The sequence below is a fragment of the Podarcis tiliguerta genome (genome assembly GCF_965153285.1).
Source record: "Podarcis tiliguerta genome assembly, chromosome: 12".
Taxonomy (NCBI): domain Eukaryota; kingdom Metazoa; phylum Chordata; class Lepidosauria; order Squamata; family Lacertidae; genus Podarcis; species Podarcis tiliguerta.
Window position 1 is genome coordinate 42622681 of NC_139545.1, and position 24925 is coordinate 42647605.

At 41.2% G+C, this 24925-nt stretch overlaps 1 protein-coding gene across 2 annotated transcripts in view; it reads right to left on the bottom strand.

Moving 5' to 3' along the window:
- Positions 1–20009, bottom strand: part of PARD3 (par-3 family cell polarity regulator) — a 556151-nt gene extending 536142 nt beyond the window's left edge. For both annotated transcript variants that reach the window (XM_083406076.1, XM_083406075.1), the window contains exons 1-2: positions 19891–20009; positions 16900–17085 (exon numbers count right to left, since the gene is read on the bottom strand). The gene's annotated coding sequence lies outside the window, so the exon portion shown is untranslated. The remainder of the gene's footprint in view (positions 1–16899; positions 17086–19890) is intronic.
- Positions 20010–24925: the final 4916 nt, after the last annotated feature.

A 24925-nucleotide genomic window follows, 5' to 3' on the forward strand; every position in this document is an offset into this window, starting at 1 on the left:
AGAATCTTGTTGCTGAACTCGAAGAACTTTGGCCTGCTCCAGCTATGTTCTTCTTTTATTTATTTTGGGGGGGAGGCAGATCCAAATAATCATTCATTCCTAGATGTGCCCAAATTTCTGGGAACCTCTGCCAGCAGACATGTCCAAGAGGCCATCATAAATGTGTGCCTGACAGATGGGCCAGCTATAAAAGATTGTCTCCTGTCAATGGGAAGATTGGTCGCATGCATGTAGAACTTAGAAATAAATGTTCCATGAGCTATGTTCAACAGGGCTCGCTCCCAGGTAAACATGGAGATGATTATAACCTTAATTGTGAGCCTATGCAGCATGCTTACATGGAAATAAACCCCACCAAGTTCAGTGGGGCCTGCTCTCAAGTTAGTATGCTCATGTTTGTAGCCATAGCCCAGGGGTGGGGAACTGCAGCCAAAGGACCCAGATGCTTAGGTTCCATGGATCATATAGACATGATGTCAAGTGTAGGACAGGTGGGCATGGCTTAGGGAAAACAGACTCCTGGGCCACATTTGGAGCCCTCCGGGGCTGAATTAGGCCCTCAGGCTGCTACCAAAATCCTATTTGGATTTTTGAAGGATGACAGTTTTAATGCAAGCCACTGGTAAATAAGACGATGGCTGCCAAATTAGAGTACATTCTGTTGTGCGCTTGCTGTCCATAATTTTCCAGTTGCATTAAAAATGAAACAGAATGTGTAGTGCCTTGTAAAACTAAAACTGGCATAAACAGTTTTACAGCTGATACGCCTAGAGTGAGCAAATGCACTAGCTGTTTAATAGGAATGGGTTATCAAATTTATTGTTGAAAACCATCAAGTTTTCCATCAACTTGCTATTGTATTTTCCACTGACTGTTAACATTCCTGGAAAATGTGCCTAGTTGAGGGGAGGAGGATAAATCATGGTATTATTATTATTAATAATAATAATAAATGTCAACCTGAGAAATGTTGTTTAGGAGCAGTAACTTGTGAGAGGCAATGCAGAGGAGCACTGTTTTTAATAAGTATTTTTTTTTACAGTGGCATAGTAAACTTTGCAATATGCAGTTTTAATGTGTCACTTGTCATATCCATTAACTACTGAAACATAATAGCACTGTAGCATATCCAACTTTCTTGCAAAATTAAGCACATATAAATAATAAGGTTGCTGGTTGGAAGCCACATTTTTTATTTAGACTCATTTTACTGGACATTATAGAGGGAGGGGAAGGATCAGCTGAAAGGAGATTCTGACCACACATGAGGAAGAACTGACAGTAAGAACTGCTTGATAGTGGAACAGACTCCCTTGGAAGGTATGGTGGACTCTCCTTCATTGGAGGTTTTTAAGCAGAGGTTGGATGGCCATCTGTCAGGGATGCTTTAGTTGTGATTCCTGCATTGCAGGGGGTTCAACTAGATAACCATTCTATGATGGCAGGTTACCATTTTTAGTAGCAGTAGTATATTTATCATAGCATCTGGTTTGGCCCATTTAAAGCAAAAGGACCTGAAATTGGGCATGATTAACTTGCTCCATTAGGGTGACAGACAACACATTCTTACATCTGGTTACTTGAAAATATATAGTCTTATTCTCATGCAAATTACATTGGATTTAAACAAATTGAACAGGATCAGAAGCTCTGCCTTCAAGGGTTACCCTTTTTTTGCTTCTTCATTTCTCTCAGCATTATGTACTGTTCTCTTAAACAACACAGAAACATGCTTGGAAGGAACTTTAAATATTTCATCATATCCTCACAAATGGATAAACTAGATTTGCTTGTTTTGTTGACTGAAAGCCAATTCTTGCAAACCCATGGGAATATTTTACGTAAGTAATCACACTATCAAGTTCAAGTTAATAAAGTGTTGTTGTTGTTTTTCAAGATTAGAAAGCGGAAGAATTATGTGACTGCCAAATCTTAAACCCCAAAAGGGGTTTGAAAATAATGGAGCAAATACATCTCATCCCTCAACTCCGCCCAGTATTTTGTGATCATATATCCAAAGAGACATCACACAGATGATAAAATAAAAAATGGGTCCAGGAAAAATTAAGCATATATCTGAAAGTGTCCAAGGGTTAACGCCACAAAATACCTGAAATATAAAACATTCCTAACATAACAGATTTTAGTAATCAGGAGTAAAACTGGCACAGGTTACTGATTTATACAAATTAGGAATTCTCTCCGTGTGCTGACTAGAACAACGCCCCGCTTCAGTGTGGGTGGCAAATAAGTATCTGAAGTTTCTTCAGGTGCCAGTTCTGTCTTTTTGTTTTTTTGCTAGGGCTAATATTCTTCAAGATGTGACAAATCCCTCATTAACCAGAGAGTTACTGGGTGATTTCCTTTATGAGGCAATTACTATTGTGACAACAAGGAGTCATTGAGAGTACCAAAAGATCACTTTACAAAAAAATAATGCCTTGTGGAGTCACTTAAGAAATAACTTTGTAGCTTGTGCTTCTGTGTGGCCACTGTGAGAGCCAAGTGCTGGAGGATCACATATACAGAATCATAGAATTGTAGAGTTGGAAGGGACCACAAGGGTCATCTAGTCTAACTCCCTGCAATGCAGGAACACACATTTAAAGCACGTTGCTTCCCTCAAAAAATCCTGAGAATTGTAGCTTCAAGGCAACAGTTCTCAGCACCTTTAACAAACCTCAGTTCCCAATATACTTTGGGGGAAGCCATGACTGTTAAAATGGTATGAGTGATTTAAATGTGGATGTGACCTATTAAGTTGGTAGTTGAATACATACGACACAGAATTTGACTGATGCCTATGGAAGATGCCAGTCTAGTTTTGGCAAGGTAAGAATATTCTTAATAACTGGACCAGTTTACTTGGAAGTACTGTAGTTTCCCAATGAGTTAAATGTGGATACTTCCAAAGACATTGAGCTGGATTTCAGCCAGGGGTTTTCAGGCAATGCTTACTATGAATCTTTTACATATTGGGATCTATTGACAATTGCCTACAGCCAAAAGGCACCATTTTGGTACCAGTGAATGTTTCCCACAAGTATGAAGAAATGATGACAGGGGCAGAGCCAGCAACTCTCAAATCTACAAGCACACGCAAAGCCCTCTCAGACTTGGCTGCTTCTCCAAGGTCCATCTGGGTATGTGGTCTGGCTGGTACCACTGATCTGGGAAAGCTTGGTGGAGCCAGGACTGAGTTGACCAACATAGTACCTAATGTTGGCAGAGACTTTTCTGGGCACTTAAACAGTTTGGGAGACAGGTCCAAGACATGCATTTCCCTCTGGCAATTTGGTGAGTGCCCTGAGGTGTCACTGGCGCTGCATATTGCCCCCTGCCCAGAAGTATAAACTGGCAACAGCTCATACTGTATCTACACCTAGGAATATATAAATGAAAGTATGGATGCACACTAATATTAGTACTTATATTATGCAAGCATAGTTATTTAAGTTGTAGATTTAAATGATTTGCCAGTGATCTAATACTTGTAGTTAGAAGTGTGTTGAGCACACTGTTTTTAAACTGAATCCAAGGCTTTCTCTTCCAAAGTGAGCACCTCAGGAAATCAGGAGGAATTGCTTCATTTACCACAGTAGCATTAGGGCTTGTTGGATAAATAGCCTTAAGACCCAGGGATGAGCGGTCTAATTAGACTTTCCAGTTGCTCTAGAGAGTTCTCCAATGTTATAGCATTGTTAGATTACAGTACTTCAATCTCAGATCCCATTCCACAAGCATGACTTTCAAGGATTTTAAGAGGGCTTCTTAGCTGATAAGGGACTTCTGTTTTTCCAAGATTGGGGTGATGCTTGGGTAGAGACAACACCTCTCTCCTCCTATATTTGAAGTGATTCATAACTTTCATTGACAGGATTTCTATGATAGTTTGAAAGGGTTCAGAAGGGTTCAGAAAATGAGTAGGGAAGAACTTGACATGACTTAAGTCAACATCTAAACTCCATAGAGTCATGAATCATTGGAAGAAGCTTGGGTTTTTTAAAGGGATGACTGTATTTTACTAGCAAAATTCCTGCCACTTTAATTGAAGGGGTATTTGTGGAGGGAGGAACTGTCTGCATAAGAAACCTAGCATTGGGTGGTGGATCATGGTTTACAGAGTTTACTTTGCAGAGTACAAGAGGAAAGATCTCTGCACTGAGATGCTTACAATTTGTAATTTGACACAGGGAGAGACAACAGAGAAAGAGCCAGGAGTTTGGAGAAGGGATTAATATACATTCATTTGCTTGTATTTAGGCTTAGTTACATAGTGGGCCTTCCTCAACCTGGTGTTCTCCAGATTTTGCAGAACTACAGCTACCACTATACCCAGTGCTTTCTTCCCCCTAAAAATGTTTAGGGGTACTCTCATTTTCCTACCCATATTGAAATATTGCTCCTCAGTGAGGCCATACTTAGATTCACAAAATGTTTAGGGGTATGTATACCCCTGTGTACCCCCAGAAAAAAGCACATTATATCTAACCATTGACTATGGGCCATGCTGTGCCCTCTAAATATTGTCTAACAATAGATGTATTGTCTAACAATATCTAGAGGCCCCAAGCTGAGGAATGCTACTGGACCAGAAGGACAGCATTCAGATAGCACTGAATTCTATCTTTCTTCTGTTCCTTACCTGTTAATTTCCATGTTTTATGTGACCTTTCACACAATGTAAAATCCACTTCTGGAAATCTGGCAGACGTTTAGTGCTCATTTCCATGGCAATTGTTTCCAGAAAGAAAGAAAAACATTTACAATCCTGGAACCTAGAATTTCTCATGAGTTTTGCATTGTTAATTTCCTGCAGTTTTCATGAATTAGTTTCCCGCACTGCTCATGTAATGAAGTTTTGGGTGCTATTTTGACATACTGCATGGTAAATCATGGGGGGAAAGAAATGTGTGTAGAAAGGGTGAGAGAGTTGCAATATGTCTGATGGTGTTCATTGTTGTGTCACATCACACTTGCAGGTGTGGATGAAATGTAGCATGACATGGCAGTATATCGATCAAAGAGCCACAGTTCTATAGCACAACAGGTATTGCAGTATAAATGGAAGATTAAAAATCAGGGCAGAAGTGCAAGCATTATAACCAGTAAAACTACCATAATAACCTCCATGTCTGAATGCACCTATGGCTTCATGAAGGTGTTCTGAGAAGCAGTTCCTAGAATAAGGAGCAGCAAAAGGGAAAGAGGCATGTGAGGAAATCAGTCTTGTCTAACCTCCCAACCTAGGGCCTTATAGATCTTCTACAATCTCAATGTATTTGCAATACATGGTGGTCTCCTTGGAGTCTCTGTATTTATTGTAGTCATTAGAGCAGGACTGAAGAACAATTGCCCAGCCTTTCCCAGCCTTGTGCTCTCCAGATGTTTTGGACTACAACTCCTGTCAGCCCTAGCCTGTATGGCCAATGGGAGTTGTAGTTCAACATCTGGAGAGCCACATGTCCCCTCCACAACTTTGTAGTATCATAGGAGGATGACTAAAAGGAGGGAAATAGATTTACACAATAACATGGCCAAGCATGTGCTCCTAAAATTTATTAAGATGCTTTTTGCGGTCACCAAAATTCAAACCACATATAATTTCCTGTGTAAATATTGGATCCAGAGCAATATTCTATTTTGCTCACAGAATTTACATACTGTTTTAGGTTGTAAACAAGTGGCTATGTGGGTAGGTTGTTCTTGGAAGAACACCGAGTAAAATTAATTCTCAGAGGCATCACTAGGATTTACTATGACTTTCCAGATTGTTAATTTAGTTCAAGTAATTGTGCAGCTACTGCTCAGTTGCTGTACTTGATCCAGAATGCTTTTCTCCAATATGGCCTATTGTTGTATTTTCCCAACACATGGGCCACAATATTTTGCCCTTTAGAAAATGCAGCTCCTTTCCTACCACACCCCTAATCCTACTACATCAATTACAGCTCAGAGCACAGCATGTATCACACTCAGCCAATGTCTGTAGGAGCGTGACTAGTAACCAACACAACTACCCAACTCCGCACCATTGTGACTACTTTTTGCAAGGATTACTTTTGAATCCTTTATTGAAACAGTTCCTCCACTCTCCTGCTCTATAACTCTAAATACCTACCTAGCTTGCTGGTTACTTATGTTTCTCTTTCCAAATTAAGCAACACGTGACTTAAATCTCATAACTTATTGGTGGGACTAATTTAGTATTAAGATTACCATGCTCTGTTTGGAATGGTCTTTTGTGTTTCAGAATTGGAATGATTATTTTATTTCTTTCTATAATTGCAGATTCTGTTGTTGTAACCCACCTTGGGACCCTATGGCAAAGAGTGGGTAAGAAATATTATATATAAGTAAAATTATTTATTTGTACATTCAAGTATGTCCCTTTTCTATGTAGATGTACATTTGTACATGTTTCTGTATATATTTTATTATTTATAATTAATGCATATTATTAATACAACTATAATAACTTGTTTTTTTCATGCTTTCCATAATTACTAATACAAATAGGCACTTGAAGTAGACAATTTCAGCAAGAGTGGCCTTTCCTATCCACAGCAACGCACATTGCTTTGGGTAACTTTTCCTTTCCTTTATTAATATATGTAGCTTTTTTGAAAACACACATACCAGTATTCTTCCCCCCTCTGGAGCACTGCAGCACACATCTTTAGGGCTGGAGTAAAGGGCATGTGACCTAGGCAACTGGCTGGGCAACTGGGCTTGGGGGGATGCTAAGTTCAAGCCTCACCTGTTGTGCACTATCTAGTTAAGTATCCACGCAACAGGTGAAACAATAGTTGAAACAGTTCATCTTCATTTTCAAACTGGCAAAACTGAGTTATTTCCCCAACACTGTCTTTCTTTACAATGTTCGTTTGGTGTGAGCGTGTGGTGCTTTTTAGTTTGCAGGAAAACAAATCATGCCAGTGCTCATTTACAAACACCATGTGCATGAGTGTTTGTGATTAGATCAATTGTTTGGATCCAGACTCAGCTGGATTTAGGTCCTACTGAAAAATGTGAAAGAGCTGATGAATGTTCAACTTTCATTCTAAAAAGTAAGTCTGTAGCTCCTTCATTAAGGAAAAAGGTGCAGGCAGTATTCTACTTAATTTCTCCCTGTGGTGTAATTAAATGACTTTTAAATAACTTTGAACATATCTGGCTACTTGTATTTATTATCAGGCTGATCTGCAATTTTTCAGCATGCTCTGTCTGATGTGCAGAAAAATCCTGCCTCTGTGCATTCAAGTGGTAGGACAGTCATATGGGAAAGAAGGCAAGACTCCTGTACCTTTAAGGGTTGTGTAGAAGGATTTCAGCTGGTGTACCTTGTCAGGCAAGATACACCTGCTGAAACGCCCTCTTCTATATCACTATTAAATGTGCAGGGGCTCCACCTTCTTTTTGCATCTGGCCACTGTAACTGGTAAACCTAGACCCATATAATTTATGTCTTTGCCACCTTCAACAGGTTTCCCAGGGCAGTCCAGTGCATATCTTCTGGGAAGCGAGTCCCACTGAATTAAATTGGACTTTCTCCCAGATGTGTATACTTAGAAGAGCGCTATTCATTTGTCAAGGGGCAGGGAGATATTATCAAGAACTCACTTCTTCAGACCTGTCCCCTTCCAGTAAAGGTAAAGGGACGACTCTGGGGTTGCGGTGCTCATCTCACTTTACTGGCAGAGGGAGGAAGCGTTTGTCCACAGACTGCTTCCAGGTCCAGTTAAGGGGAAAGGTAAAGGGGACCTCTGACCATTAGGTCCAGTCGTGACCGACCAAATTGTGAGAAAACAATGTAAAGAAAAAATCAGAAACAAAGTCTAAGAAACAAAGACCAAGAGAGTAAAAAATTCTATTGAATTATTTTCTCCTTTACCATTTTGGTTTTTTTGAAGGGACGCGGGTGGCGCTGTGGGTAAAACCTGAGCGCCTAGGGCTTGCCGATCGAAAGGTCGGCGGTTCGAATCCCCGTGGCAGGGTGCGCTCCCATTGTTCGGTCCCAGCGCCTGCCAACCTAGCAGTTCGAAAGCACTCCCAGGTGCAAGTAGATAAATAGGGACCGCTTACTAGCGGGAAGGTAAACGGCGTTTCCCTGTGCGGCTCTGGCTCGCCAGAGCAGCGATGTCACGCTGGCCACGTGACCCGGAAGTGTCTCCGGACAGCGCTGGCCCCCGGCCTCTTGAGTGAGATGGGCGCACAACCCTAGGGTCTGTCAAGACTGGCCCGTACGGGCACGGGTACCTTTACCTTTACCTTTACATTTTTTTTGTTTCCCCACCATTATTTGGTATACAATATATCCTTTTCTTTACCACTCCTCTTCACCTTTTATCCACTGTCGTCATCTTCCACCCATCCTGTCTTTTCAAGCTATAGTTTTAGCTCTTGAGATGCAGCAAGAAAATGCAGTGAAATAGGAGACCCCTTTCTGCTGAGCTAAACCCCATTTGACAGTATGTCATATACTGTAAATACATCTGCATTTTGCAGAGCATAAGGAAGACGTCTGACAATAAACAGAACAAGATAAGATGTCTGAAATGCAATATTTATGTTGTATGATTCAGCTTTTAAGTCCTGCCAGGCCTGCATTTCAAAATGTGCTCAAGTCCAAGTTTACAATTCTTTCTACCCAATATTTTAAAAACGATGTGTTACCAGTTTTGTTAACGATGTTTTGATGTCATAGCACATTTTGGGTTATATCAAATTGCCTTCCTCCACTTATAAAAGGCTTTTAGATACAACTGAAGCTTCTGGGAAGGGAACAGGAAAGAAGGTGATTTTTGCACATTCCATCTTTCTCCTGTAGCCACCCCTGCATAACTTCCCAAGCAGTTCTAAACTTTAGAGGATGGGGTGTAGCTTAGGGGTAGAGCATCTGTTTTGCATGCATTAGATCCTGGGTTCGATCTCCAGCACCTCCAGGTAGGGCTGGGAGAGACTCCCTGCTTGAAATTCTGGAGATCTACTGTCAGTCAGTGTGGAGAATACTGAACTAGATGGGCCAGTGATCTGACTTGGTATAAGGCATCTCCCTGAGTTCCTAGGATCTCCCAACCTTCTGGAGCAGATTTGGAAAGGTGTAGGGGGATGCAGATGTGAGTGGGAACCAGTGAAAATTGCCTTTCTCCCACTTGCGGAAGACTCTGATAGATTGAAGAACTGTTCAGGGAAGATGGGAGTTGCAGTCAGCAACATATGGAGGGTTACAGTTTCCCCACTTCTGGACTACATAGACCACTGCTCAGACCCCCATGTTGCACATTCAGTGAGCTGGTCTGCTTTTACAGCTACCAAAAATAGTTGCTAGCGTTCTACAGCAGAAGTGAGCAGACTTCTAGACTCTACTTTGTGATTTCTTTCTTCTTTTCCTTTCCTTTTTTATTTTTATTTTTTTTACAAAAACCCTGAGATCTGTTAACTGGAGCCTGATGAAAAAAGGCATACCTTAAGATTGTCAGAACTCAAGAGCCCAGGAATTTGTTTTGAGTATGAGAACTAAACAGAGCTCACTGCCCTTCCACATGTACAAATCTCCACTCCTGGTTACCTCAGGCTTTCTTCAGTTCACTAGTATAATTTAGAGCAGGATGAGGACAACATTAGCTCATAAGAAGAGCTCTGTTGGATCAGACCAGGTGCTTATCTAGTAGCTAGTAGCCATTGATAGCCTTATAATCCAAGATAAGGAGCATCATTTTTTTACTGCTGTTGTTAAACACAGTGGCAGAGAGTAGTCAAACTCTCTCTAGTCAAATTCAGGGCGGGCACTGAATGTGCTCCCAAGGGGACAGGATCTGGCATGGCCTAGCATATCACACCCACCACCCATGCTTCCCCACGCTACACCACTGGTTAAACAGTTGGGATTCAGACATCCTTGCCACTCTACTACAAATGACTCAGATATTTGCTGGTCGATCCTGATCACCTTCTCTACCCTACACTTGAGGAATGCCACGGAATGCTAAGAACCATGGGCTGTCTGTAGTACTTGAGTAGCGGTAATTTTAGCATGGATAAAAGGTGCCAGATCTCAGAATGTAAATCTTTATTGTGTTTCCCATTCACCAGTTTTCGTAACATTTCTGTAGGCTCAGCATCTCTCTGATTAACACAGTAGTTCAATGGTTACGGAATCTATTTATATATACACCTAGTCCCTGAAGTTGTTTCTTGTTAATGCTGTTACTGGGGGTACTCTATCCACCTCTATAAGCATGCCCACACATGCACCTGCTGATAAATGTGTCAGAGCGGCACATGCATTTTCAGTATTTATTTATGAGCATTAGTAATGCCTGTAAGAAGAATGAGCATCAAGCTATCTGAAGAAGCCAGATGAACTGGGGACAATGTGGCTTTATTGTTAAGGAGGTACAATATGACACTCCTACTCTTCTCTTGATGAGTTTTTTTAACGAACACAGTCAATTCCTCTATATCCTCTCAGATCCTGTTTGTATAGACTGAGAAATCAATGCATTTCATTTGGGAGGGCTGGGAAACATTGCATTGATCTTGCACTATTAAATATATGCTTGTGCATTATGTAAATATTAGTTACTATTTAAGCCCACTGTGCACCTGTAGCGTCAAGATTAAATACACATTCAGCTGATTGGGTCACCTTAGGCTAGTCACCATCTCTCTGTCTAGCCTACCTCACAGGGTTGCTGTGAGGATAAAATGGATAGGGGGAGAACCATGTACACCAACTTGAGCTCCTTGGAGGAAATGCAGGATATAACTATGATAATAAAAAAAATCAACTTGGGAAGCTGATTTGGAAGCATTTACCTTTATTAGAATGGGCGCCATCAAGCTCAAGTTGTATAGTGCAACCTTGTATATGTCCATTCAGAAGTTTATTGTCTTTTCTGGGACTTAGTCCTAACAGACTTAATAAACAGAAGTCCTTATATAGTGTGCTGTGATTGAAACAATTTGATTGTAAAGTTTGCTATCAGAAGTTTTAATTGTTCTTCTCATGGCCTATTTTCTCCTTATCACAGATCATATCATGATTTCGGACTTACTATTACAACATATCATGATTCTATGTGGCAGTAAGCAATAATAGGCTATTAATGGAGTCCTCCAGCCTTTCTGGGATCTTTGCTGTAACAATAGTCTTTAAACAAAGATCTTTAAACTGTATATTTATATATACAACTCACTACATGGCATAATTGTTATATTATAGCCAGGTTTCTATTTGCTCAGTGCAAAATTCTGTTTAAGTGCAAAAGATGATCCACATTCTGTATATTAGCTGAATTCTACAACCTGTGTACTTTATGTAAATTAAGCAATTTTTGTGTAACTTAGTACACAGCTTGCAAGCATGGGGACAAGCAAGCAGAAAACGTTCCACATTGGTGCTATTTAAAAAGCACTTTTTAGTGTGTCTTTTGAATTCTCAACCATCAAGTGTTTTCATAGGATGTGATTATTACATCTGTTTTGAGGATTGGCATAGTGAGTAGTCTATAGATTACAGTGATCCAATTACTGTACCAAGACCACATAGAATGTTAGGGGCCCACTCATTGATTGAATCTAGGCATACTGCCTTTCATTTTCGTGATTTAATTTCAGAACCATAGTTAGGTATCTAAAGACCTTCTTTTGCTACACTTAATGCTATTTCATGGTTTCTCATAGCTCATGCATGGAGCTTTTTTGGAGACCTGTAAAGAGCCGACCATTCATATAGACATACGCAAACCGAACCAAATTGTTAACAGATGCAGTAATATAACAGCTCGGCCACACTGATGCTTGCAAAATGAAGGGTAACGATAGAAAAGGAGAGCTTGTTATTGTCTTTTATATGAAACCCATCAAAGCAACTAATGACGTGTGTGTATTTTTAACCCTGCTTTGGGGGGGGGGAGGGGATGCAATGTGAAGTTTAACATTCCTACAGTTTAACATATAGCTAGCTTTCTTTTCACTCCTAAATCTCTCCATGCCAAAACCATACTTTGTCCCCAGACATTTTCCTTTTTCACTCTATCCTATAATTCTCTAACCACAAGGTTATAAGAGTTCAGCTCCAGCGAGATTAATTGAAGGCTGCAGACCTCTCATCCGCAGGAGCAGGAGCCATTTTAATTTGAGGGCCCTCTCTGCTAGCTAGTGCAACACCCACAGTTTACACAAAAGTCCATCTTATAATGGTTGTCACACCCCAATTACATAACACCGTTTCACCAGGCCTAGCAATGAACCCAGTGGTAATTAAAGGGGTCTATAATTCCAAAGTATCTAGCTTGTTTTATGGAAATAAATTATAACAATTGCTTAGATCTGTGCATTTGGGATGGACATGATGCATTTTGTTGTTTGAAATGACAGACAAGATGATGTCCATCCCCATTTCATGTATAGAAGTTGTGACTGCAGGACCTAAGATAACAGAGTTAATTTAGGGAGTGATGGGCATCAGGCTATGTTAGAAGTGTGAGACAGGCTGTATGGCATATACAACTCTGTCAACCAACACCTCACCACCACTTGTCACCCCAAAGCACTCTGTGCTGTTGCCCAGTGGGTCTCCAGGAATATTAGAGTGGCTGGGAAAACCCAGTCAGATGGGAGGGGTATAAATAATAAAATTATTATTATTAGATATCAGGAAGTGGCAGGGCTCTGAAGTGTATGTGTGGTGGAGGCAGGGGATGAGGAGAGTGACCTAGGTGAGGGCACCAGTGATTTGTGGAGTATCACGCCACCCACAAGGAGCCAGGGGATGAGGAAGAGTTAGGGCAGTCTGAAGCAGAAAAGTGAAGAGCAGTGATGACTTCAACCTATCAGATGAGAGTATATAAGCTGGAGGAAAGAGGTCCCACTGTTGCTGCAACTGCTCCATATGGCCCAGATCAAACCCTAGCTCATGATTACTCATATCTAAAAGCAAAGCCAGGAAGCTGAAGTATATTATTAATATACCAACACCATATGGAAATCCTGCAGTCCTGTCCACATTTTCCTGAGAAAAAGCCTCACTGGGCTAACCAAGAAAGCACACAGGATCAGGCTGCACCTCTCCAAAATGCCACTCGAACAAAATATTTTTCTCCCCCCTCCCTTAGAGAGCTATAATACAATCACTATGAAAGACAGAAATGGGAACCTGAAATACAAAGCGGCAAGTTATTAGACTTGCTGAAGGCTAAGTAATGAATCAGCGCTTAGACTTTGGGAGTGCCTGGCTCCAAGCTCCAAGAACACAGAGAGAGTTAGAGGATAAAGTAAGCACTAGTTTTGGGGGAAGAGCCAAGAAAACAACACATGGACAACAGCATGGTTCTCAGGCCAGGGCCATACAGCCTGACTGAAAACACATGATCCAAAATGAAGAAAACAGAAGCACTGCCCAGAATAATCAGTAGCATTTAATTCCACAGTATAAGTAACAAGTAATTTAAATGTTCTAAAACCTTCCAAGTCAACCTGGGTGTCACACCATTTGACCTGGAAACTCTGTACTGGTAGGTTGTGATGTGCTAGTGATGAGGAAAAGCACTATGTACATATTCAAAGGAATTTTGCCATTATTTATATGTCTCAGATAGAGTTATCACTTTTCAATCAACCAATCAAAACTCTGTGCCTTTAGCAACTGTATAATAAGTAGAGATTTGCCAGTGAATGTGCATTAGTGAGAAAATATTTACATTTAATTTATGCCTATCATGCAACCATTAAAGGCTCAGCACCTTGTCCTGGGGATGTATGTATTCCGTATGCAAATGATTTAGCTATGGAAACATTAAATTTGCTTCTGCTATTTGGTTCAAGCTTCTAGGTAAAGGTAAAGGTAAAGGGACCCCTGACCGTTACGTCCAGTCGTGGACGACTCTGGGGTTGTGGCACTCATCTCGCTTACTGGCCGAGGGAGCCAGCGTTTGTCCACAGACAGCTTCCGGGTCATGTGGCCAGCATGACAAGCTGCTTCTGGCGAACCAGATCAGCACACAGAAATGCTGTTTACCTTCCTGCCAGAGTGGTACCTATTTATCTACTTGCACTTGACAAGCTTCTAGTCCTCACCAAATGACTTGGTGTACTTGCTCTCATTTAATGTTCTCCCTCTTGTTTGTGCAGGTGCAATTGTGGCCTTTAGGAAGGCTCCCATTGAGGACCCACTTCTTGGAATCTGACCTGGTGCCTAAGGGTGAGACAAAGCCAAAATGAAGAGCTCCTATTTGGAGCTACGCAGCTAAATAAGAAGAAAAAAGTGCTTGCCCCAACAGAATTATGACAAGTCTCAACAAGTGAATAGTGACTATGGGCTGTGGGAGGAAGCAAAAAAAAAAAAAAAAAGGAGCTAGGAAATTAACACACCACATCCTGACCCCAAGAAGGAGAAACAAACCTCTGAAAGGTACAGACATTATCATTCTAATTAATCACAGAGAGTGCTAGAGAAAGAATCCAGAGCCACCTGATGTGTGTAAAACGTTAGTTCTACCCAAATGACAATGCAGCAGGTGTGTGCATGGGAAGGCTGAAGGCAATGACTTCAGAAAAGGGAGAATGGCTTTTAGGAGATCTGCCTCAACCTGTCTCAATCCACTCTTGAGAAAGAAATGAATGGGCCAGGGCCTCGGGTGTTGGCACAAGGCAATGTGCAAGTCAAGGAGCAGCAGCACAGAGATGGCTTAAAGCCACCGTTACATCAGTTCAGTTCAGCTGGAACTGGAAATTGCTCCCAACATGCATTGGCCGATAGCTGCCAAGGAGGTGTGAATATATCAATAATTACACTTATATAGACGTTTCACTTCATTACCTAGTTAAGCCTCACTGCCAACCATTTGTGTGGGGGTAAGAAGGCTGTTGTTCATATTCTACTTATCTTTTAAAGATTTGCTAATGTCAAGTTAAGGAAAGATATTCATCTGTTGAGGGCCCATTTCCATATAATATTTTATGTTCCTGCAATGACTTCTGGATGCCACCCTAGATTCTTGTTGAAGCCTGTGCAAGGGACTATGCCTGTAAATGTTACAGGGTTACCTCATTCCGACTCAGCCCTTGTCACACACGTTACAACTTCCTTCCAAATGTTAATGCGGAAGCCCTAAACAATAAATCAAAATCTGAACCTCCAAAACTGCAAAACTGCAAAAGGGCTAATTTTATCTTCAAAACTAACTGACACCACATTAACATGGCCTTCTTATAAAAGTAGAGCTACAAGCAATGGAGATGAACCTGTGGTCATCCAGATGATATGGGACTACAACTCCACTCATTCCTGATCTTTGGTCATGCTCACTGCAACTGATGGGAGATGGAGTCCAATAACATCTGGAGGGCCAAAGGTTGCCCACTCCTGAGCTACAGACTCTTCCAGGGGTAAAAGCAAGAGCACAGCTATTTCCTGCATGAACAGGGATGGTCAGCTTTCAAGGGGGTGCTCTGTTCTCCTGGCAGTGGTTCACTATAAACTCAAAAGAGTCTAGTTTCCATAATAAAATGATGCAAATATATGTAGACTGGTTGACTTATTAGATAAGGAGGAACCTCTCTGCTATTGCAGCTGTCTTGAAAAAGGTGGAACCAGATGGAAAGAAGACAAAGTGCCTACCAGAGAGGAATGGCAAATTAAGCAGTTGGAGTACGCCAAAATTGCAAAACTGACCAGAAAGCCCAGGAACCAAGAAGAAAAAGACTTTAAGAAAGAAAGGGAAAAAATCACAATCTATTTAGGAGACCACTGTAAGCAGATAAAAACACTTGCAGGATTTTAATAACACTTGTAGCGTAACAAACACTGTGGATAATATGGAGAGATACAGTTTATGGCCTGTGAAATAATATGCAGTTGAAGATGTTGACAATAGGACCCACGGAGGGGAGGGTGGGAAGTCAGGAGATTCAGAGAACTCTCAATACAGTGGTACCTTGGGTTACATACGCTTCAGGTTACATACGCTTCAGGTGACAGACTCCGCTAACCCAGAAAAAATGCTTCAGGTTAAGAAATTTGCTTCAGGATGGGAACAGAAATCGTGCTTGGGTTACATACGCTTCAGGTTACATACGCTTCAGGTTACATACGCTTCAGGTTACACACTCTGCTAGCCCAGAAATAGTGCTTCAAGTTAAGAAGTTTGCTTCAGGATAAGAACAGAAATTGGGTTCCGGCAGTGCGGCGGCAGCAGGAGGCCCCATTAGCTAAAGTGGTGCTTCAGGTTAAGAACAGTTTCAGGTTAAGAACGGACCTCCGGAACGAATTAAGTACTTAACCCGAGGTACCACTGTATATGGTTTTGTATTTGATATTGTTATAACTTCTTGTTTGTAAAATCAAATAAAAATTATTTGCAGGGGGAAAGGGGGTGGGCTGCACACAGAATCATCTCTGCTATTGCGTTTCCACCATCCCTCACATTGTTCTGGCTATAGTTTGGCACTTGCAGGGCAAAGATGTACAGGTCAATACCTGCATGCAGAACTGTTGTTAAAGATATCGGGGAAGATCTGCAAATAAAGTTCGAAGTCACAAAGGGGGGGGGGGAGGCGGAACCAATATCACCATCTTTGTATACCTGCAATAAATCATTTTCTTTGCCAGTCTCATATCAAGTAGGTGGCCAAATTCCCACTCGTATCTTTTGAATCCTTCAGAGATGCAGCCAGCAGTCAAAAATCCAAAAGAAAAACTTGCATTTATAATATCCTCCAAATGCCATTTTTGGACAACATCCCCATCTGAATTCAAGAATGGGGTGGGATGACTTGGGCTAGGCTGGGCAAAATAATTGGATTGACATCTGGACATTTGCCACCTTACAAATCATTTTAAATACAAAGGGAGGAAAAACAGGATATAAGAGTTCTGAGTAAGTTATATATTACCTCTGTGAAGCTTCTGCTAATGTATCCAAGTTATAGCCGACAATGTTAGAAGGAGCATGGGCAGGTTGGTTCATACTCCATGGAGGAGGGAGCAAAATATGGGGAAGATCTGGAACATGGTTGCTGGGTAGGAGAATTTCTCCACATAGGCAATGAGTACCTCCTAAAAGCCATGCTTCTGGATTCCTACATGAAGAAAGACTTTTGTAAGCATTCATACACAGGATGTGTCATATAATAACTAGAAGTCTCCCAAGCAAGCCTCTAAATAGCAATAAAACAGCATAAAACAATTTATGTTTTTATACTGTTGTAAACCACTGTGATATGTTTTTATGATACAGTGGTATATATTTTAAATAAATAAATACTTAAAATCTGGGAAATGATAACCATGTGCAAATTCACTGAAGAAGTACAGCAAGCATAGAATTACAGAAGATACTCTGATGGCATATTTTCTGCTTCTGCTCTATATGAAAGGCAGTGAAGCTTCTGCTCAAATACTGATTTGATCAACTGCAGGTTTTTTTCTGACTGTGCTGCAGTTTATATAATTTACACATCCAAAGTCTCTCCATAGTTAGCAATAACGATTGGTTACTACATATAACCCATAAGCCCACTCATTATAAATTACTTTCTCTTAATTTATAACTCTCTTTTCTTCCCTCCATCTGCTCATAATAAAAAATCAAAATTCATGTCCAGTTAAACCAGGAGCCCTCTGGGAATAAGGGCTTTACAAGTCAGGCAATGATGGGGCATTACACACAAAATTCCCAAAGACAATAGTGGTTAGCAGGGCTTTTTTTCAGCCAGAACTGAGTTCTGGCACATCTCAGGTGGGTGCCATTGCCATTATAAGAGAACAAGGGAGGTGTTTGTGGTGATTTCCGGCACCTTTTTTTCTAGAAAAATAGCACTGGTGGTTAGTGCTTATAGGAACTGGGAAGGAGGAAGGCAAGGAGACCAACAGTAGGGGAACCATCTTCTGACTGGCTGGCAGGTGGGGTGGGTTGAGGACAGGCTGAGGGTTGTTGGGGCAGTGCTCCATTTGCCCTAATGGACCAGGGTCCAGGGCCCAAAGAGAAAAACAATGTTAAAATGTGAAGTATTTTACTACTATGGGTGCATTCAGATTATTATTGTGAGGATTATTGCATTAGTTTTCCTAGTTATGATGCTATTAGCACTTCTGTCCTAGCTTCTAATGCTCCTTTTACATTGCAGTACCCATTCTGTTCAGGAACTGTGGATTATTTATGTCCTGCTAAATTCAGTGGTACCTTGAGTTACAGACGCTTCAGGTTACAGATGCTTCAGGTTACAGACTCTGCTAACCCAGAAATAGTACCTCAGGTTAAGAACTTTGCTTCAGGATGAGAACAGAAATCACACGGCGGCGGCAGGAGGCCCCATTAGCTAAAGTGGTACCTCAGGTTAAGAACAGTTTCAGGTTAAGAACGGACCTCCAAAACGAATTAAGTTCTTAACCCGAGGTACCACTGTATCTGAGTGTGACGTGACATAACAGCTGATGTCACCAGATATGTCACTCCCCACTCTTTATACACTTGTTGTTATTGTCATAGGGCAAAATAGTTTCAAGGTCCTTTTTTCCAGCCGTTTATTATCTATAGATGTGATAACTTGTTCAATATACACACTTTTAAAATTGCACACAAACTAGTAGTTGAAATGGGCAATTCTTCTTCACCCCATACCTGGGAGCCTACACAAGCAGTTAGGTTAGTCTCACATGTGAAGAGGATTGGCAGCTGTAGTGAGGGAAATTGTACTCTGCATACGCTCAGAAGCAATCTCTTTCATTACTAATGCACAGGGTCCAGGGCTAAGCTCTGGCAATCAATATAGATACTGGGTTTGGGCTCTCCTGAGCCTCAGAGATTAAATTAAATCCCAAGAGTGCCCCTAATTCAGAGGAAAAGAGCTATAATGTAACATTTACCCAGCAAAGCAGAGAAACGTATATTAATGTGATATTTACTATGATGCAACTGCAGAACGGTTTAGCCAGCTGGTGGAAAAGCCTTATGCAAACACTTCTTGCTAAGTGGAATCTGTTTTGTGTGCCTGTGGTGTGTGTCTCCCCTTCTCCAAGAGCCCACAACTGCATCGGCTAACATGGGCGGAAAGATCAATGTGTACAAAACGGTAACCGAATCACAGACACCAGATGCAAGGCCAAGTGTTCAGTTATACTGAGACAGCTGAGTCAGGAATTCAAAAATGGGAGGTGGGGTGGAGGGAAAGAAGAGTTATCAGTGGGTTAAGGCTGTGTAGCTGCTGGCAGCTGCCACCTGTCTGCCTTTGCTCTCACATTCCTGATCGCTGGCCCATAGGCAGTTGTTGACTAACTTGCCCTTCAGTGGCCCCTGTTCCTTTTGCACCAGACCTTTGACAGCTTATCTAGCTTCTGAGGGCAATCATCATTTAACATTGCCCAGGTGTAGGAAACACAGGAAACTGCCTCATTCTTGAGTCAGGGACCATGGGAACATCTAGCCCAGAACTGTCAACACTGACTGGCAGGGGCTCTCTGGGGTTTCAGTCAGGGAGTGTTTCCCATGGGAGAACTCAACACTATTATTCTATGTGAAGGGCACTGCTTGCCATTGTTTACTTGTAATGTGGAATGGTCGCTTCAGTTGCGTAGACTGAAGAGACAAATGTGGCCTTTGAAAGCAGCCGTTCCTTGGCATTTTGGAGTGAATATTGAATGCCCTCAACAAAGCATGCCAAACTGAACTGTTTTTGTTTGTTTGTTTTTTAACTGAATTTGAGAAGGCCATGCCTACAACAACCCTCAGCAGGCAAACTCGAAATTTGGCGTGGTCTGTCCTCAAACTACACTGCCAAGTTTCAAATCAGACCACTGCTATGCAGCCATTTTCAAGCCATCAAAGTTACAAAAAAAAAAAAAAATTTTTTTCAGCTTAATGGCAGAATGCTATTTTCCTGACTCACCCTTGACAAATAGGACTACAGCTGTGGCCTTATAATAAAGACATATATTCATTTTATTTATTTGCATCTCTCTTGTCTCCTCCCCCCCCCCCCAGTTTTTCCTGTTCCTCACACCGCCTCATCTAACTGTCATTTTCCAACTGTCAACCTCTCTGCCTGACACTCACTCCACCCAACATTCCATTCAACACCCCTCCCCCTCCCCCCACTTACCCTCTCAAAACAGGTTCATGCTGAGCATTTCTGGGAAGAGCCTTGTGAAATCCCTTTGTCGTGCATTGCCCCCCCCCCCAGCCTTTAATAAACTACAAACATGTAACACATCTACTACACAAAAGCACATATTAGACACCCCTTGAACCTAATACATCAGACAATCCCCCCCCCCAAAATAAATGTAGTGAAAACAGAAAAATCTTTATGGAAAGCACACCCCAGGAAAGCATGTGGAAGAAAAATGCACAGAACTTGTCAACAGTCCCTCGTCAAATGTTGCAATTGTTAAAAAAAATAAGCCATTTATTATTGCTTCTACCCCAAATGCAGCATGGACCATCCACAAACTTACTGCTCCTGTTATGTCAAGCTTCAAATTAATCTGTTCAACCATTTTCTAACAATAAACCACAGAACTCCCCCGTTATAATAGTAGAATGACTTCCCTGAGAAGGATTGTTTTTTAAAAACTGCTCTGGGAATTTCTACGAGGGCAATATGGGTCTCCTAAGTACACTCAGTACCCTCAAACCCACAAAACTCCCAGATTTTTTTGGGGGGGGGAGGAGTGAAACACAGCTGTTTAAAATGGCTCCTTTAAATATACAGTGCAGATGTGGCGGTAATAAAAATTATTTTTGCATGATATGGACTGAGACAATTCAAAGAGCAGCCATTAGGATGAATAAGTACTGAGCCACTAAGTCCGTAATAGTAGCTGCTTGTTTGTACAAAGCACATCTTGCGCCTTTGTGAAGATTAGTATGTGGCTGCTACCGAAGGAAAGCTTTGCTGGCTTGTTTACTACAGCCTTTAATCATTTGACACAGAGGAAAGCTTAATTTTTATTTCCTCTTTCATCCGAGATATCAGAGTCTCACTTGTTGCCAGCATTTAACACGATTCCCTCAGGACCAAGCCGCAGATGCTCAGGCAGAGCTGCTAACACTAGAGCTGGCTTCAAATTACTTATAAAAGCACCTGAAATTTCTGCTCTCTGGGAAAGGGACCCATCTAGTTCTCAAGAGAGTAGGCCAGCAATGCTACAAAACACTAAAACACTGTATACGTGTATATTAGGTGTTTTTTTCCATGGCTACATAATGAGTGAGCAAACAAGTGCTTTTTATTTCTTGTGTGTTCCTGTGAAGTGCCCAGGGAATAGATTTTTTACCTCAAATCACAAGTAGGGGTGAAGGGGCTGGTTTAGTAGCAACCTACCCAAAGTAGCTAGCATTGGATGCAACCCTTGATCAGCTACTAGAAAATTGCCTGTGGTAGAGTACAACTGTTCCCCATTTTTCATGATGTTTCTCCAGTCTGGAGCCACTAGCTGCTTTGCTCTAATACCTATGTGCAGCTAGAACCCTATATCAAGAAATCCCTTATTTCTGGAGTCATAGAACCAACAACACACCTTAATGCTTCACCCCATATTTGCTTTTGTTGTATTTTCCCCAATTCTGCTACTTTCCACTTCTCTGCCCAATTCTCTTTTTGCCACTGACATTAATAGTTACTGATCCACCAGGGACTATATCTAATCATGCATCAGCATGTCTCTACTGTTGCAGGAAAAGAGATGTTCCATTTGAGATTTGTTTTAGATTTGTTCAAATACTAAGCCATGCTTCCATAACAATTGTGGTTTGGCCTTGTTCTTAAAAATGGAGAAATGTTTCTTATCTCATTTTCAAAGTTAGAATCCCCAAAAGGACAAATATTTAATATTCTCCCAAGTGTGGGAAATGTTGCTCTAAAACCCGACTGTATTACATTCAAGTAAAAATATATACAAACGCCTTCATTTCCTAATATAAGGCAGCCACAAATGCACACACAGCAATTGCAACACAGGATCATGTTTCCTTCCCTGAAGAAAATGTTCATTACACAGTTTGCTTTTCCTTTTTATATATATATTTTAAAAATCATCTCAAGGGCAGAAAATTCACTTGCTCTGACTTTGGTCAAAAGAGCTTCTCAAACACACACTGAAATTCCCAGAGGACTTGAAAAATAAACAGCTCATACTGAAGAGCCCAGATTTCATCCGCTCTTTTCCATAATGAGCTACACAAACAACTGCTTTGCCTTAAATAATTTAAAATGCTCCCACTAGGCTCCTCTTCACTTAATAAGCAGGAGCAAATCCTGCAATTACAGAGTGCTTCCCACAGCATGGAAGTCATGCCATTATCATAGGATCACTATCTAGAACCAAGCCTCAATTTTCACAAGAGAATGCCAAGGGGAATATGCACACTGTTGCAACCAAACAACTGATGAAATTCCAATGTAGACCCAAGTTTTTTACCATTTATTCTGGGTAATGTTATTAAATTTGGAGGAAAGGCAAAACTGATCCCAATCAACTGCAACAGTGTTTTTCAGAGTCCTATCTAGTTTAAGAGGACTAGTTGTTAATAAGGGGAAACATGGCTGCTTCTTTTTTTTTAAAGCTCACAGCAGAATTAAACACAGAAAGAAGAATAAATATCTCAATCAGCTGACAAATATTCAATGCACTTCAATTAATTATAGTGTTCAGTTAACTCAAATGCACAATGCTATTATGTCAAAAATGTTCTGGAGAAAAGTCTATCAAGCAAAGAGATAGTTGGCTTGCCTGTTTGCTACTTTTTAAGATATGTCATGTGTTCTCTGAGTGGAAATGAGAGGTTTGTTTGTTATGATGAAGACAAAGGGGGCAGGATGAGTAATATTGCAAATTCTTCTATTTTCTGCCATAAGCAGTGGCATCTTCAGTTTGGGCTAAAGCACTGAATCTGGAAATGGGAGACTAAATTGATCCCGGAAGAGAGAAAGGTATACATTGCAGGCATAAAATAGCCTTCTATATCGCAAGAAGAAAGTGGGATGTTCAGATGAAGAGGAATTGATCCTCTGAAAACGAGGTCAGCATCCAATAATCAGACAGAAAACCTGTGTTGGGCTTCAGCTTTCCCTTTTCCCTTTTAATTGCAACTAATGTGTTGTCCCCTGCAAATTGGCACAAAGTTGTAAATTAAATGTTACACAATGACACCTTTACCTGAAGGAGCTCAAGGTGCAATAAATCAAGGTGCCATATTCCTTTCTACTTTTTAAATCCTCAAAATAACACTACAAGGCAGATTAACCTGAGAGACTGTGACTGACTCAGGGTCACTTTCATGGGTGCATGGGGCATTTGAACCCTGGTCTTCCAGATCTCTAACCACTTTGCCACAAAATGATATCACACTCTAAATGATCTTGAACTACATCTCCCATCAGTCTCAGCCAGTATGGCCATTGGTCAGGGACGATAGGAATTGTAATGCAAAATATTTGGAGAGCACTAGGTTCGGGGAGGCTGCTTTAATTGGTTATGACTTTTACTTCCGCTTTCCTGTTTAGCAGCCTTCATATTAAGTAAAGGTAAAGGTACCCCTGCCCATACGGGCCAGTCTTGACAGACTCTAGGGTTGTGCGCCCATCTCACTCAAAGAGGCCAGGGGTCAGCGCTGTCCGAAGACACTTCCGGGTCACGTGGCCAGCGTGACATCACTGCTCTGGCGAGCCAGAGCCACACACGGAAACGCCGTTTACCTTCCCGCTAGTAAGTGGTCCCTATTTATCTACTTGCACCCGAGAGTGCTTTTGAACTGCTAGGTTGGCAGGCGCTGGGACCGAACAGTGGGAGCGCACCCCGCCACGGGGATTCGAACCGCCAACCTTTCGATCGGCAAGCCCTAGGCGCTGAGGCTTTTACCCGCAGCGCCACCCGCGTCCCTATAGCCTTCATATTAGCTACCAAATAAATTGCCATTTTAAATTATTTTTTTAAAGCAGTAAGTAAAACACCTTTTTTTTAAAAAAGGAAAACCCAACCATGTGGTTTCTTAAGCAGCGTTTCTTAAGAGGAAAATGATCTCCCTCCTCAAGGGCTATTTAGAGAAGATGGTAGTATCAGCTAAGCAGGTCAGCAGGGTGGCGTAGCCCAAAACAGCGTGGCAATTATTAGTTGGCAAGCACTGACAGCTGAATAGGCTCAGGAGACAATGGTGGCAAGTGTGGTTGACAGGAAACTCATTTGCATTGATTTTAAACACAGCGCAAGTCCTACTGTCAATGCAGATGGGAATAGGAAACTATGCCTCATATAATTAACCCCCCACCCTCCATTATTTAAAAGGGCCTTCTTTAATTATTATGGGGTGGTAGAAGCCATGTTAGATTAACAAATGGAGCACATGTCTTTAGGATTTTCAGATGCTGCCACAGAACTCCTACTTCTTGCCCTCTAGGCATATTTCCATATAAATAAGTTCAATTGTAAAGTCAGAAGCCCATGGCAGGCCACTCTGCTGCTAGAGATGAGGTTCACTAGTTTCCAATTGCCTGGAACAAAAACAAATTCAATGATAATGCCATACCGGATTACCTGCGAGGTCTCAACTTCAATTTATTATGTGCCTGTTTACACATTGATAGACTGAAGGCTTGCACTGAGATGTCTGATTCATGCATACAGTCCCATATTTAAATCCTCTGCTTCACTCTAGGGCTTCGGTTAAATCTCTGCTTCACAGGGGGTAGATTAAATTAAGAAGAGTAAGTTGAGAGCATTTCATGCAACTAAAGTGCTCCCTAGAAGGGAATAACTACAAATCTATGGCACAATGTTATAGAACTATGATGTAGATAACATATTTTGTTTCGTGTTCAATATTCCTTTTGCTCCCCAAAGTATTAAAATTTACCTATCTTATATTGTAAAAATATATATACTAAAATAGATAGGGCTTCCTCCGAATACTTCAATATGAGAAAC